The sequence below is a fragment of the Emydura macquarii genome, unplaced genomic scaffold (assembly GCF_026122565.2).
Source record: "Emydura macquarii macquarii isolate MOO-44397 ecotype Brisbane River unplaced genomic scaffold, CSIRO-AGI_Emac_v2 contig_2205, whole genome shotgun sequence".
In the NCBI taxonomy this organism is placed as follows: domain Eukaryota; kingdom Metazoa; phylum Chordata; order Testudines; family Chelidae; genus Emydura; species Emydura macquarii.
This window is the reverse complement of record NW_027132342.1, coordinates 38427507-38441203: the sequence shown is the minus strand read 5'-3', so window position 1 is coordinate 38441203 and position 13697 is coordinate 38427507.

The following is a 13697-nucleotide window of genomic DNA, read 5'->3' as shown; positions in this document are numbered from 1 at the left end:
ACATTGCATTTACTATACATTGCATCACACATTTTGGGATTGTCTTGGTTACTTTGCAGGACCCAATCGCTGTGCAGCATGTTCTGTCTATGTATTGTCCATGATCAACCCACTCTTTACCTCATCTCTCTATTCCTAAATTATCCTGTCCATTGTTAGTAACTGGTTGGTTCCCTGGGTATTCTCACTCTTATCTTAGCTGGCTCAGACATTCTCTCTTTTTAGCCTACTGACCAATTTACTTATCTTATTTAGCACAAACATTCTCTTTTCAGCCAAGAAATGAAGCCTCCCTCCAGTGTTTATTACTCATGTCAGGCCGGCCACAGCTACATAAAACAAATTATTTTGATATTTCATTTAGAAAATGTCTGTGTCTTGTCTACACATACAACAATGAACATACTTGCTCAGTTTTTTAGGTAAGGGGCAAGCTGAGACTTCTACTTTTATGCTAAACTCTGTTCACTGTATTGTTAACAGCATACCAGTCCTCCATCCCTGTTTGTTTCTTCCACCTGTTGTGTCCTTTCTGATACCCAGATTTTAAGTTTTATGAGACAAGGACTATCTCCCATGTTACCTGTTGGTGTAGCGCCTAGCACAACTGGTCCTTGACTGAGGTTCCTAGGTCCTACAGTAAGATATAACAATAACATAAAAAATAATTGGGTTGTCACTAAAAGAAGAAAATTTGTGGAAGACAGAGTGAAAACAGGGATTATATAAAAGCAGAGTTGCAACCTGAACTACTGTTTTCACTACTGCAAAGATTACAAAAAATTATTGACCCTCACCCAGAAAAAAGCTTCAGTTTAAAAGTTAGCAGTACCACAATTAATTGAAATACTACATTCAACCCTGCAAAAATGTGACCATTTATCAAGTTCATTACTGAACGATTTTTAAAATGTACTGATTTAGGCTCTTAACATTAGTTTTCAAAAATTGTTTAAGAGAATCAATAAGTACTTAAGTTCTATCTACCCAGTTCTTTGCTTAGCTACAATATATTCTAAAATACATGTGGGAATTTTTTTTTTGTCTTTTATGACAATCTTGTGGTAGATGGATAGCATAATTAGGTCCTGCATTGTCAGTGATGAGTTCAATTTCACAATATAGAGTTAATATAATACAGATTCATTAAAACAGAAAAAAACTTTATCACCATCCTTCATTGTTTTAGATTCATAAGTTATTTCCTATCATGCCAATTTTTGTTCTACTGCCTAGATTGTTCCCAATATTTTCTCCTCATATTTATATACCTCTAGGTTGTAGCCAAAGATTTTTGCTTTAGTTGTCTAAATGGCCAAAAAGAATGTTAAAATAAAGGCTTGTAGAAAAGCCTCAAAAAGGGGTTTAAAAATTCTGAGATTGATGGATTGAATATTTGGATAATTAAAAAAAGTGGTATCAGTATGAGGACATTTTGTAACATTTAGAATAGTGATTTAGTTTTAAGAATAGGATTTTTAGATAAGGATTAGTAATAAGCAAAATCCAGCAAGTGACAGTTAAGAATGGCAGTTGGAAGGGGGATTCCATCCTCCTCAGTTCTAGTCCCTCCCCTATTCATTTTGACATTCTCACGCCTACCTTAACTCCTCCTCCCCCCTTCCCTGGCATATAACTCAGCATATTAATTTATTGGATTAGAGTATTTTTACATCAGAACCAAATTAACATGGCAGGCACAGCCTAATTAGCATATTAGGTGGCCTTCAAGCTGATTGGCTGAGCTTGGGTGACCAAACTGTATATAAAGCCCGCAATCAGCAAGCTAAGCTTTGTAGAGAGCTGAACTCATGGAGCTGACCACCTAAAGAGAGCTAAAATCACAAGATCTAGAGCTGGAAAGAACCTGCATCAAAGAAAGGAGCTCCATGGCAAGATCATTGTGATGTCCCAAAAACATCTGAACAGCGGTGAGCATCATTGAAGCAAAGATGTGCTTTAGGCTTTAGACATCCAGGCTTACTGAGTCCCCACTCTGTGTCTAAACCAAGGTAATCCTTCCGTTAAAAAGTCGCACGGGTGCCTCTGGGTTTACAGCCAACCAGATTAACTGAGGGTATGTCTTCACTGACGGTGGCAAATTCGCCACTGTCACATCGATCTATCTGGATCGATTGAGCAGTGAAGACCTGCTCAGTTGTTAAAACCACCCCCTCAAGTGGCGCAGTGCAGTGAAGACGCTGCGTAAAAGAGGAGTTACGCAAGCTATTCTGTGTAGCATATGTAACTCCTGTCAACTGCCGCCAAATTTGAAGGTAAGTGTAGACCAGGCCTGAGTCCCTGCTCTGTGTCTGAGCCTAAGGTGATCCTTGTGTTTGAGAGCTGTGTAGGTGGTTCTGGGCTTAATGGCAAATGGGCTAACTGAGTCCCTGCTCTGTGTCTGAGCCTGAGGTAACTCTCTTAACAGTCTCTGGACAGAGAAGAAGGACCTTCCCTGATGAACAGAGGGATGTTTTAAAGGTTGTGTAAGTAAAGATCACCTAAATCTGAATGTCAATAAAGTTGGATGCTTGTGGTGTGAGTAAGATTCTCCTTCTCTACCCAGCATCCAGCAACCACCTGATTCACACTTGCTGGATGATAGATGTTTAAGTATAGATGTTTATATAGTGTGTTAAGTATATTATTGTTAGATTAACAATGTCAAGTATTATAGTATTAAGTATTATAGTGTTAAATTATATAGTGTTAAGAATATTGAGTATATTGTTATATGGTTACAAGTCATCCTTGATTTCTATCTCAGTCTACTTAAAGTAACCATTCACTTCTAAATAAATATATCTATTTTCAAAGTATCACAGCATGTGTATCCTATCTCGATCGGAAAGCTGCATCCGTGTCCTTTCAAGGGAAGGCAGGTTGCTTTCCCCGAAAATTCCAACAGGGCGGACCACCACCCCAGCAGTTTTTAGGGTTAACCCCATACTCTAAATTCTCCTGGTAACAAGACGGTGTTAGAAATTAGGCTGAATTTGTGATTAAAACCATAGAATCAACTGTAAGTTGCAAGGCTGTTATCATTTGGAATTTTCTTTATGATATAACTTTTTACTTCCACCTATCAGCTGTCCATTGGTATGCCTTATGAATCTATGGTCTATATTACCTATTGCAATCAAATATTCTGTACAATCTAAGAGAGCAAGTCAGTATAAGAAGTTATTAAAAGCTTGTCCTTGCAGTAAAAAGGAATGCAGAAAGTTTCGTGTTCATAATTATTAGGAATGAACGAGACTCTCTTTTAATATTCCTTTTATTTTGGTGAAAGAAATGGAATTAAATCAAAAAGAAATACTAATGAGTTAATTAACCTTAGTAGTGTGTAAAGCACCTTGTATGCTTCTCCTTCTAGATGAAAGATGCTATGTAGTTTGAGGTATTATTATGAGATATTAATTCATTTTGGGGAAAAGTATTGTGAGGGGGAGGGTAACTATCAGTGATTTAAGTATAAAAGAGAGTGTGAAGAAAATCCCCACTTGGTAACAAGTGCTTTCTCGTAGTCTCTTATGGAATAAGAGCTCTTGAAGCTCTCCATCCTACGGAGAGCCTCGTTAAAGTCAAAGCAGGTAAAAATAAAGCAGCAAGAAATAATAAAAATCCTACACCTTGAAAGCAGTATAGGGGAAGCCAGATTGCGTAGTGATATTTTTTTATTAGAATGCCATGATTCTGCAACAGTATGGCATGCCCCACACCTTGGGAACTATAGTGAGGTAACTTTGAAGCGGAGGTGGCTTACATGCCTTCATACCATATCATGGAGTAACAGGACTTAATATTCATATTAAAATCCCATAGAAATATGATTCAGTGAGAGAAGGAGAAAAGATTGTCCATATGCCATCAAATGCACCAAAAATAAACTGTGATAGAAAAACGATCTGTAAATGGCTCTGTTAAATGAATACATTATATACCAAACTAACTTCTTACATAAAAACAGACACATTTAAATATAATGCCTAATAAAAGAATCTGCCTGTTAAACTAATTATATTTTGGTGCAGCTTTTTTAAACACATTTTTATTGGGTCTACTTTACCATAACACAAGTTGTATTTAGTATTCAGTACAATACATTGACAATATGGGTTTCTTTGGCCTCATGGTTTATTTGAACATATTGTCCCATGTTTTGCCCCATTAAAAAAATACGCTTGATCACAATTGAGGTGGAGTATTATTGGGCCTTCTTTCGGGGTTTCAAAAAACCAGATTATTATTCATTCATATAGTGCTAAAAGTGTGTTAGGTATTTTACAAACCAGTAGAAACACAAAGCCTATTAACCTCAACGCAAAAGGCCAGATTTTGTACTTTGAAAATAATCCTGTGTTGTGTGGCAATGCAAAGCTACACCATTCCAGAGAGAGAAACTGTGCCAACTGATGTGCAGGGAGAGTGTGCATGCTGCACCACTGCTACTGTGTATCCCCTTCATTGTTGCTGATCAGATCTAGTGGCTATTGAGGGGGAGAAGAATAAAACATTTCCACACTTCCTCCCTGCCCCATTTGGGGAGATCTGGCTCCTAGAGGGTACAGCAGGGAGCAAACCTGGAACACAAAGTCTTAGGTTGTTCCTGGCCCTTGTGAAGTATGTGCTCTTTGCAATCTCCCTCTACCATCACTCCATGAACCTGTGTAGTACTAGGGCCAAACTAGCCCAAAGAACAGAGACAAAGGGCCTGATTCATCTCCCACTGAAGTCAATAAGTCTACTGACTTCAATGGGAGTTGGATCAGTTCCAAGGGATGGGAAGCAACAACTAGCAAGTGAATAAGCAGTGAAGTTATCAGGCCTATTGTTAGTTCTCCCCTCCCACCCACTCACCCCCACAAATTATTTTTGTTTGTTTGGTGTTATTTTGTTAACATTTTCTAAGGGAAGGCCTAGGCTTAGTTGTTTATGGAAGAAGTTAGCTCTGAAGGAGGAGAGAGAAGATGCACAGTAGAACGGGCTAAGAGAGGGCACCAGAAATACAGGCAATATGGAAAAAGACACAGGGATGAAAATGGAGGAAATGCCACAAAGAGGGTGGAAAGCTAATTGCCAGTACAGAAAGGGTCTGCTTCCAGTTGTTGTTTTTTTGTTTTTTTAAATCCAAAACTTCACTTATTTCCCTAAGGTCACTTTGAAACTATGTAACACTAATTGTTCCCTGTCCCTTAAGTCTATTAAACCCATGAAAAGCACAGTATCATAATATAATTTGGTATAAACTGTCTTGCTTTATCAGCCTTTTCCAAAATGCTATTTAAAAAGAGTGAAATTGGAGCATTGGCTTGACATTCAAGTGCCTTAAATCCTCTTATCCTGAGAACACTGGATGAAGTAAGTCCTGGAATGCTAGATCAGCACTTTGAGCCTGAAGCTTCCAAATCTCAGTTGCTATTCCATTTGGTCCTGAAAGACAGACAGGAGAAAGTGGGATCCAAAAAGGTCTAACTGGCCTAAAAAGCAGAAACTATTGCAGCATTCATGAATGCCACTTGCAGTCATTGTCATCACCAGTGCAAACACTGTCATCAAAGGAAATTCTTTAGAGAGTTTTATAAGACAAAAATCATTTTATCAGCTTGATTGCAGGATTTAATTCATGTCAAGAAAAATAATATGATCCCAAAATTAGAGTGAATAATAGAAAGCATTAAATATTCACTTAATTAACAGAGGTTGTAACAAAAAGATATATTGCTACAGGAGAGGCGTCTCAGCCAGCTTTTCTTGCTTCCACTTGTTTTAACTCATATTCTTCTGTAATGGCTTGAGATTTTCATAGTTGATGTGTGGTGCAGCCAGGGGTGTCACAGTGAAGTTTCAGTCTCCTAGGAGGATTTGGCCAAAATTCTCAAAGGCAGAGAACATGGGGAACAGGCCAGCCACTACCTCTGAGGGGGCAAAAGTTGGGGGGAGGGAGACAACTGGCCAAAACCCCTCTCCTTCCAAAAAGGATATCAGAGGTGGAGGGGAACAGAGGGATTGGCTAGTGTTTTTTTCCCACCAAACAAATACAGCAAAAAGATAAGGGAAGTGAACCCAGGCTTTTTTCAGGGGAGAATGGAAAAGTCATGGATTTATAGTTTTGAACCTAAGTTAAGCAGTTTCAGTCCAACTCAAAACCCAACTGCAGAGGTGAGAAACATCACCAAACAGAACTGGGGAGAAAGCTTGGGGAGGAAGTCTCACAAACCCCTGCGAAGTGAAACTGCTGTTATATTGAAAGGAGCTATCTGCCAATCTTAACATGTCTCTTGTGCTAAGATGGGCACAGCTGTAGAGATGTAGAGCTGGTGAAGTCAGAGAGACACCATGCTGAGGAAGGCTTTAGGAGTTCTGCCTCCACCAGACAGCAGGTGCAGAAGCGCCCAAAAAAAGTGAGCAAAATGCTTTCGATCCCACCCACTTTGGCAGAGTTGAGTCAGTTTCTGGGAAGCCTCATCCTTTAATTGTTCATCCCTTACTTGCTGAAGTTGGCTGGCAGATATGAATTGCTGCCAGAACAAGGTCAAAATAAACTTTGACTCTGTCTCTCAAGCATTTTCTTCCGTTGGTGGCTGCTCAACTGGAACTCTAGATAGAATGTCCGTGGCTATGAGTTCTTTCCCTGGTACATATTCAAAATTGAAAGAAAACTGCATCAGCCACAGCTGAAATCTTTGAAACCTAGGTGGAAGGTCACTGAAATCAATAATGCCATTAAGGGTTTGTGGTCTGTCTACGTTAAAATTCAAGTCAAACAGATGTGCACAGATGAGCCATTCACGGCCCAAATGATTGTTAGAGTTTCCTTCTCCACTTAAGCATACTGCTGCTCAGATTCTGTGTGGCTTCTTGATATCAATGCAACAGGTCTCTAGTCTCCTGTCTGGTCTTGTGTGTTAACTGCTCCAAACCCATAGAAAGATGTGTCTACTGTTACTGTGTTGGATAGTTTACCAAATATTGTGCCAAAACAGGTGAAAATGTCAGTAGTTATTTTATTTTATTAAATGTGTTTTGTTGCAATATTGTGACCATTAAGGAGATCTCTTATGGGTTTTGTTACACGAGCTAACTTTGGTAAGAATTTTCCCAAATGAGTTGAGGCTGGCTTGTTGGAAGCATCTTAAAACTGCACGTGGTTTCTCATCATGTTCATTTTTCTCTCTGCCATATACCAACACATCATCTGCATGGCAAAGGATGCCAGGCAAACCTGACATTATAATCCAAAAGATTTTCTTTTGGAAATGTTCTGATGCTAAAGACATGCCAAATGGAAGATGATAGAAACAGTACTTTCCTAACAGGGTGATGAATGTAGCAAGGGGATTTGCCGGTAGCCTGCAGGAGCATCTAACTTTGAGAAGACTTTGACTTCTGAAAACTGACCTAATGTCTGGTCAACTGTGGGAAACATATCTTTCTCTGCACACACTTTTATTACATTGGATAAAATCCACACAAATCTGGATTTTGCTCCTGGGATTTGGTACTACAACCATGTTCTTCTATCTGAGAAATAATCCCCATGTCTTCCATTCTCTTTACTTTTTTTTTGAATTTCCCTAGCAAAGGTATAGGGATGGGGCTGTGAGAGCAAAAGGAATCAATGATGGCACCAGTTTTATTTTCTACTCCCCTGACAGCTTTCCAAGCCCTGTGAAGACATGGATACATCTTCTGTATGCTTTGCTTTTTGCCACTAATGAATTCTAATTTCTCTTCTGTAATTCTTATATTGCTGGCAACCCTAATAGGAGAACTGTCAATCCTTGTATTACATATATTATTTGATGAAAACATTTCCCTCCTTTCTCCAGTTTTCCAAGAAACAGGCTACAAACATCAAATGTATTGTTAGCAGCCTAACATAACATTTACTTGGTCTTTGCAGATCTCTATCTGGGATTGATTATAATCTTTTTTTCAAACTGCAGTGACTGCTGCCCCACTATCAGTTTAGAATTTAAGGTTTTGACCACTTAGATTCATGTTTGTGTACCAAGGTGTTGTATCTTCTGTTGAAGACATGGTCCTTAGAAGTATGGACTCCTTGTCATACAATGATAACACTCCCTCTTGGATTGTTTCCACTTCTTTCGGGGATCTGCATGCTGTTGCAAAATGTCCCATTTTGTGTCATCTCCTATATTCTGTCTCTTTTGCTGGCATTGTTGCCAACTGTGGCTGGTATATTGCCATATTTTCCAGAGCTTTTCTCTCTTATTAAGGTTCTTTGCTCTCCAACTCTCTAGTTGTGCATTTTTCTTATGCTGTAAATTTGCCTGCATTGTTCCTTTCATATTTGTGTCTTTTCTCTTTACTGTATCAATATTGTCTGATGCAGTCTTCCCTATGCTGCTAGCATGTAAGTCACATTGCTGTTCCTTTATGGTTTCTTGCTTTCTCACTTTCAGCTATAGCTTTTCCTAGTGTGAGATCTGGGTCTTCCTGAAGCTGTGCTGATAAACTGGTCTGTCTTATACCAACACCTCTCAACATTCTTATTTGCAATATTCATTAAGACTATGAACTGCAGTAATGAAAGTCTCAGCTGTTTTCCCCCTTGGTCCTGGCACCTCCTATTAAATCTGGCCCTTTCATATATAATATTGTCTGCCTTTCAAATGGGCATCAAAAGCCTTTTTCACTTTGGAGTATTCTTTCTTTTCCTCATCAGTGAGGATATCATCACCAGCATCACCCATGGCAAATATCAGGGCATTTACCTGGTATTCTTGTGCTTTCTCTGTTACACCATAAGCACTCCAGAATCACTTGAATCTACGGATCCAGCAAGGCCAGCTGCCTGGGATGCCAAAAATGGAAGTTACTTACTGTAACTGGAGGTTCTTCAAGAAGTTTGGATTCCAAACATGGATGCACATGCGTGCCATGCACTGGAACTGTTTGAAGTAGTATCCATTGACCCACATGTGCATTGGCCACATGGGGCGTCCAAAGTCTTATAAGTCTATGCGGGTCAACAACCCTCCAGGTCCCTCTTACTGAAAGGCACAGAACCCATAGCAGAGAGGATGGGGGGCGGGACTGGAATCCAGATAGGGACCACACATCTCAAAGAACCTCCAGTTACAGCAAGTAACCTCCATTTCTTCTTGGTTGCTGGTCCCTATGTAGATTCCACACATGGGTAACATAGTGAGCAGTATTCAGTGTGGAGGTGGGAATGAGGGCTTGGTAGAAGTGATAGTTTGTAGGACTGCATGGCCAACTGCCGCATCTTCTGCACCTGACTGGGCTATAGCGTAGTGAGCAGTGAAAGTGTGGATGGAAGACACGTGGCTGCTTTACAAATGTCCTGCCATGGGATGTCTGCGAGGAGGGCGGATGTGGTGGCTTGCGCCCTTGTGGCGTGAGCAGTAATGCCAGGAGGTTGAGAGACTCGGGAAAGGGCGTAACACTCAATGATACAGTGTGAGATCCATTTAGAGAGGCGTTGGGAGAAAAGGGTGCAGTCTCGGCAGTGTTCCACAATAGTGAGAAAGAATCTGGGTGAGACTCAGAAAGCGTGGGTGTGTTGGAGATAAAAAGCCAGCACATGACGGATGTCGAGGGAATGTAACACATGCTCCCTGAGGAAGGTGTGTGGTTTAGGGTAGACGGTTAGGAGGTGAATGACTTGACTGAGGTGGATCAGAGAGGCCAACTTAGGGGGAAACTTGGGGTGGATTCATAGGGAGTCCTTGTCTTTGTGGAACACTGTAAAAGGTGGGTCAGCCATCATGGCTGCCAGTTCTCTAACCCATTGAGCAGAGGTGATGGTCACTACAATGATCACTTTCTTGGAGAGTATTCACCTCCACACTGAATACTGCTCACTGTTACCCATGTATGGAACCCACATAGGGACCAGGGGCTCGAAGTGTGGCCTGGTGAGGGCTGAAAGGACAAGATTAAGGTCCCAAGGGCGGGGGCTTTGGACGTCTGCCATTACCTTGGATGGGTTGCACCACCATGAGAGGGAAGTCGAAACTGAGGGAGAGGGGAGGACTCATTTGTAAAGGTGATCCGTCTGTGGATTGTAGACAGAGTGAAGCCACAGTTGAAGGCATCGTAGGTATAGGCAGGCATATGGAGTGATGGAGGTGCATGCTGCCATGTCCCAAAAGTTAAAGGCACTGTTGGAGGCATGTATGGGGACAATGCTGCAGTTCTGCAATGAGGAAAGTGAGGGCAGTGAAGCAGCCCATCAGAAGGAAGGCCCATCCCACAAGAGAGTCCAAGCAAATGCCTATAAAAATGAGTTTGTGAGTAGGCACGAGGGTACATTTGTCCTCATTGATGCAGATGCCCAGTTGGTGAGGAGGTCTCGCGGTGTACAGATGATGACAAGGAGATGTTTGTGGGACGACGCAACCAGAAGCCAGTCATCCAGGTATGGAAACAAGGAATGGCCAAGGCGTCGCATATAGGCCACAACAACTGCGAAGGCCTTTGTGAAAGCATGGGGAGCAGTGGCGATCCCAAAAGGGAGGACTCAGAATTGGTAATGGGAGAGTCCAACTAGAAAGTGAAGGAATTTGCGATGGACGGGATGAATGTTCACATAGAAGCATGCATCCTTCATATCAAGAGCCACAAATCAGGCTCCAGGGGGAAGGGAGGGGATGATCTGTGGGAGAGTGACCAGTCAGAAACAGAACTTGTGGAAACCAGTTTAAATCCTGCAGATCCAGATTAGGGTGAAGGCCACCCCTTTTTTTGGTATAAGGAAATGGGGGAAGTAGAATCCATGACCATGATAGTGGCATGGAACATGTTCTATGGCACCCTTCTGGAATAGGGTGTGTGCTTCCTGTTGGAGGAGGTTGTGTTGAGATGGGTCTCTAGGGCCACCACGAGAGGGTAATGAGGAGGGAGGAGAGGAACTCTATGATGTACCCCTGGTGGATGACGTCCAGTACCCAGTGATCAATGGTAATCTTGCTCCAACTGTGCTCAGAAGAGCAAGACAGACCCCAAAGCCAACCAGAAGGACCATAGGAGGAGTGAAGGGAGGTTCACGTATTTTGAGGGAAGAGTCAAAAGGGATGTTTGGAGGGGTGCTGCAGGAAAACAGAGAAGGAGAAGGTGGGGGTGGTGAGATATTGAGGTCATTAGGTGCATTGTCGGCTGTGGGGCTGTTCCTGCTGGCATAGAGAGTAGAATTGGTAGGTAGGTCAGGTGGGGTATCTAGAGTGGAAGGAAGCACGGTGCAGGTGGTGAGTTGGAGCTGGAGTATAAAGGCCCAAGGACCGAAGCATGGCATGAGAATCTTTGAGCAAGTGAAGACTCATCGGTCTTATTGCTGAAAAGCTTCTGGTTATCAAATGGGGATACAAGAGATTTTTAAAGCTGCTCTAGCTCACAGAAGGAGACCAGCACCAGAGACAGCATTTAGCCACACAGCTGAACATCAGCAGAGGGGGATAAAAACAGCAAAGATTTTATCTGCTTCAATCAGAAAAACAAAAGTGGTGACAGTATCGTGATGTTTAGGGATGAATAGCAATATAGTTAGTTTTAAGTTTAAGGCTTCTGATAAGTAGTAATTAATGATAGTTTAGGGTAAGTTTTAGTTAGAAATCCAAAATGCTGGCAGATGATGTCATCAGTCAGAGGAGGAAAAGAAACAAAATGGAGGTGTTAAGAAACTGATCAATAGCAAAGGTATGATGGGGTGAAATAAAGATCACTCCGAATACCTATAGCGAGGGATCAGTAGGTAAGGAGGAGGATCAGGGGGAAGTCCAAGTTTGAAGTAAATAAGCAAAGCTAATTAGCATATCAGATAGCTGATTGGTTAAAAATGATACCATCTTGGAGGAGGAATGGGGGAGGTCTGAGTTAAACAAGGCGAAACTAATTAGCATAGTGGACAATTGTTTGGTCTAAAATGATCTCACCCAGGGTGGGAAGAAGCCATTGATTGACATTAAGAAAGCAACCAATCAGAAAGGGTCTGAAAAGGTCAGAAAAATCATATAGAAGGCAGAGAGCTGACAGGTTTGAGTGTCGGTGATCGTGACCAGAGTAGGAGAAGCAGGATCAGAAGAACAGCAGCAGCACCCACAACAGCAGCAATAACAGGGACAACAGAACAACTTGACAGATCAGAAGGATCTTTAGTTCATAGTTTCTCAACCTGTCGTACGCGTACCCCTGGGAGTACGCGAGACACAGGCAGGGGGTACTCGGGAAAAACAGAGAGAAGGGGAGGCAGGCAGTAGCTGCCGACTTCTGGGGAAGCCTGGCGGCAGCAGCCCACTTCCCACCCAGCCCCTGGCTTCTGGGGAAGGCAGGCGGCAGCCCCCTCGCTTCCTGCCCAGTCACAGCTCTCAGCTGGGAGGCAAGCAGCAGGCACCACAGTCCCAGGAAGCTGGACTGCAGCTGCCCGCTTCCTGCCCTGTCACAGCTCTCAGCTGGGAAGTGGGTGGCAGCCCCCAGCTTCTAGGGGAGGTGGGCAGCAGCCCCCTGCTTCCTGCCAGGTCACAGCTCCCAGTTGGGAGGCAGGCGACAGCCGCTACAGTCCCGGGAAGCCAGGCTGCAGCCACCTGCTTCCTGCCCGGTCCCAGCTGTGAGGCAGGCGGCAGCTGCTGGCTTTTCAGGAAGGCGCGTGGCAGCCGCCTGCTTCCTGCCAGGTCACAGCTCCCTGCTGGGAGGTGGATGGCAGCCCCTAGCTTCTGGGGGAGGCAGGTAGCAGCCACCCATGTCCCGCCAGGTCCCAGCTACAAGGGGGGGAGCCCGGTGGCAGCCTCCTGCATCTTGGGAGCTAGGCTTGCAGCTGGGTGGCAGCCACCCGCATCCGGCTCCGAGCCGAGGGACAGCCTCCAGTGCTCTGGCTTGAAGACTGGCAGCAGCTGCCTGCCCACATCCCTGGGTCCCAGCTGGCGTGGAAGCCTCCTCTGCCCACCTCCAAGGCTGGCAGCCAGGCAGCAGCCGCCTGCAACTTGGCCAGAGGGCAGCCTCTCTCTCTGGCTCAAAGCCAGGTACCCAGAAAACTTGTCAATTTCACTGCTCTAGCTGAGTAGTGAAATTGACAACCATGACAGCCCTAGATTTTACCAGTTTAAAAATGTTAAGAGGGGCCCACACAGTGTGATTTGCCCCAGGCCTGCACCCCCACTAGGGACGGCCATGGGGAGTGCTACTATCCACTCTGTGCTGCTAGTGTCTGCTCACACTTCAAAAGTTCACACCTGTCTGAGGAGAACACCAGGTGACCCCTGCCATCAGGCCATAGTGATTGGCTGGTGTTGACTTTTGCTCCTAGTATGGAGGAAGGGGAAGAGGAAGGAGGGGAGAAACAGCAGAAGGTTTTGTGATCTGCCACAGCCACACAGCACTGCAGAAATCAGAACTCTCCTGCTTTATGAGAAATACATTCGTTCAGGAATAAAGGTGAAAAAGACTGTTTCTCAGAGTTTAAGCATGTGCTTAAGTTTCCACTTTTAGTGTTTGAATGTAACTGGGCTTGTGTTACTGTTTTAATTTTACTGATTGTGAGGGTGTTAAAATGGATCGTTTTCTTGTTAAAAAGAAAAAATGCAGATTTAGAAGAAAGAAGTTCCCATACAAATGTGGAACAAGTGTTGGAGCCAGAGGATCACGTTTCGGGGGGAAAAAAAAAAAAGCATCAGTAGTGAAAGTACAAAATCTTCAAAGGTTCATAAAGCATGTAG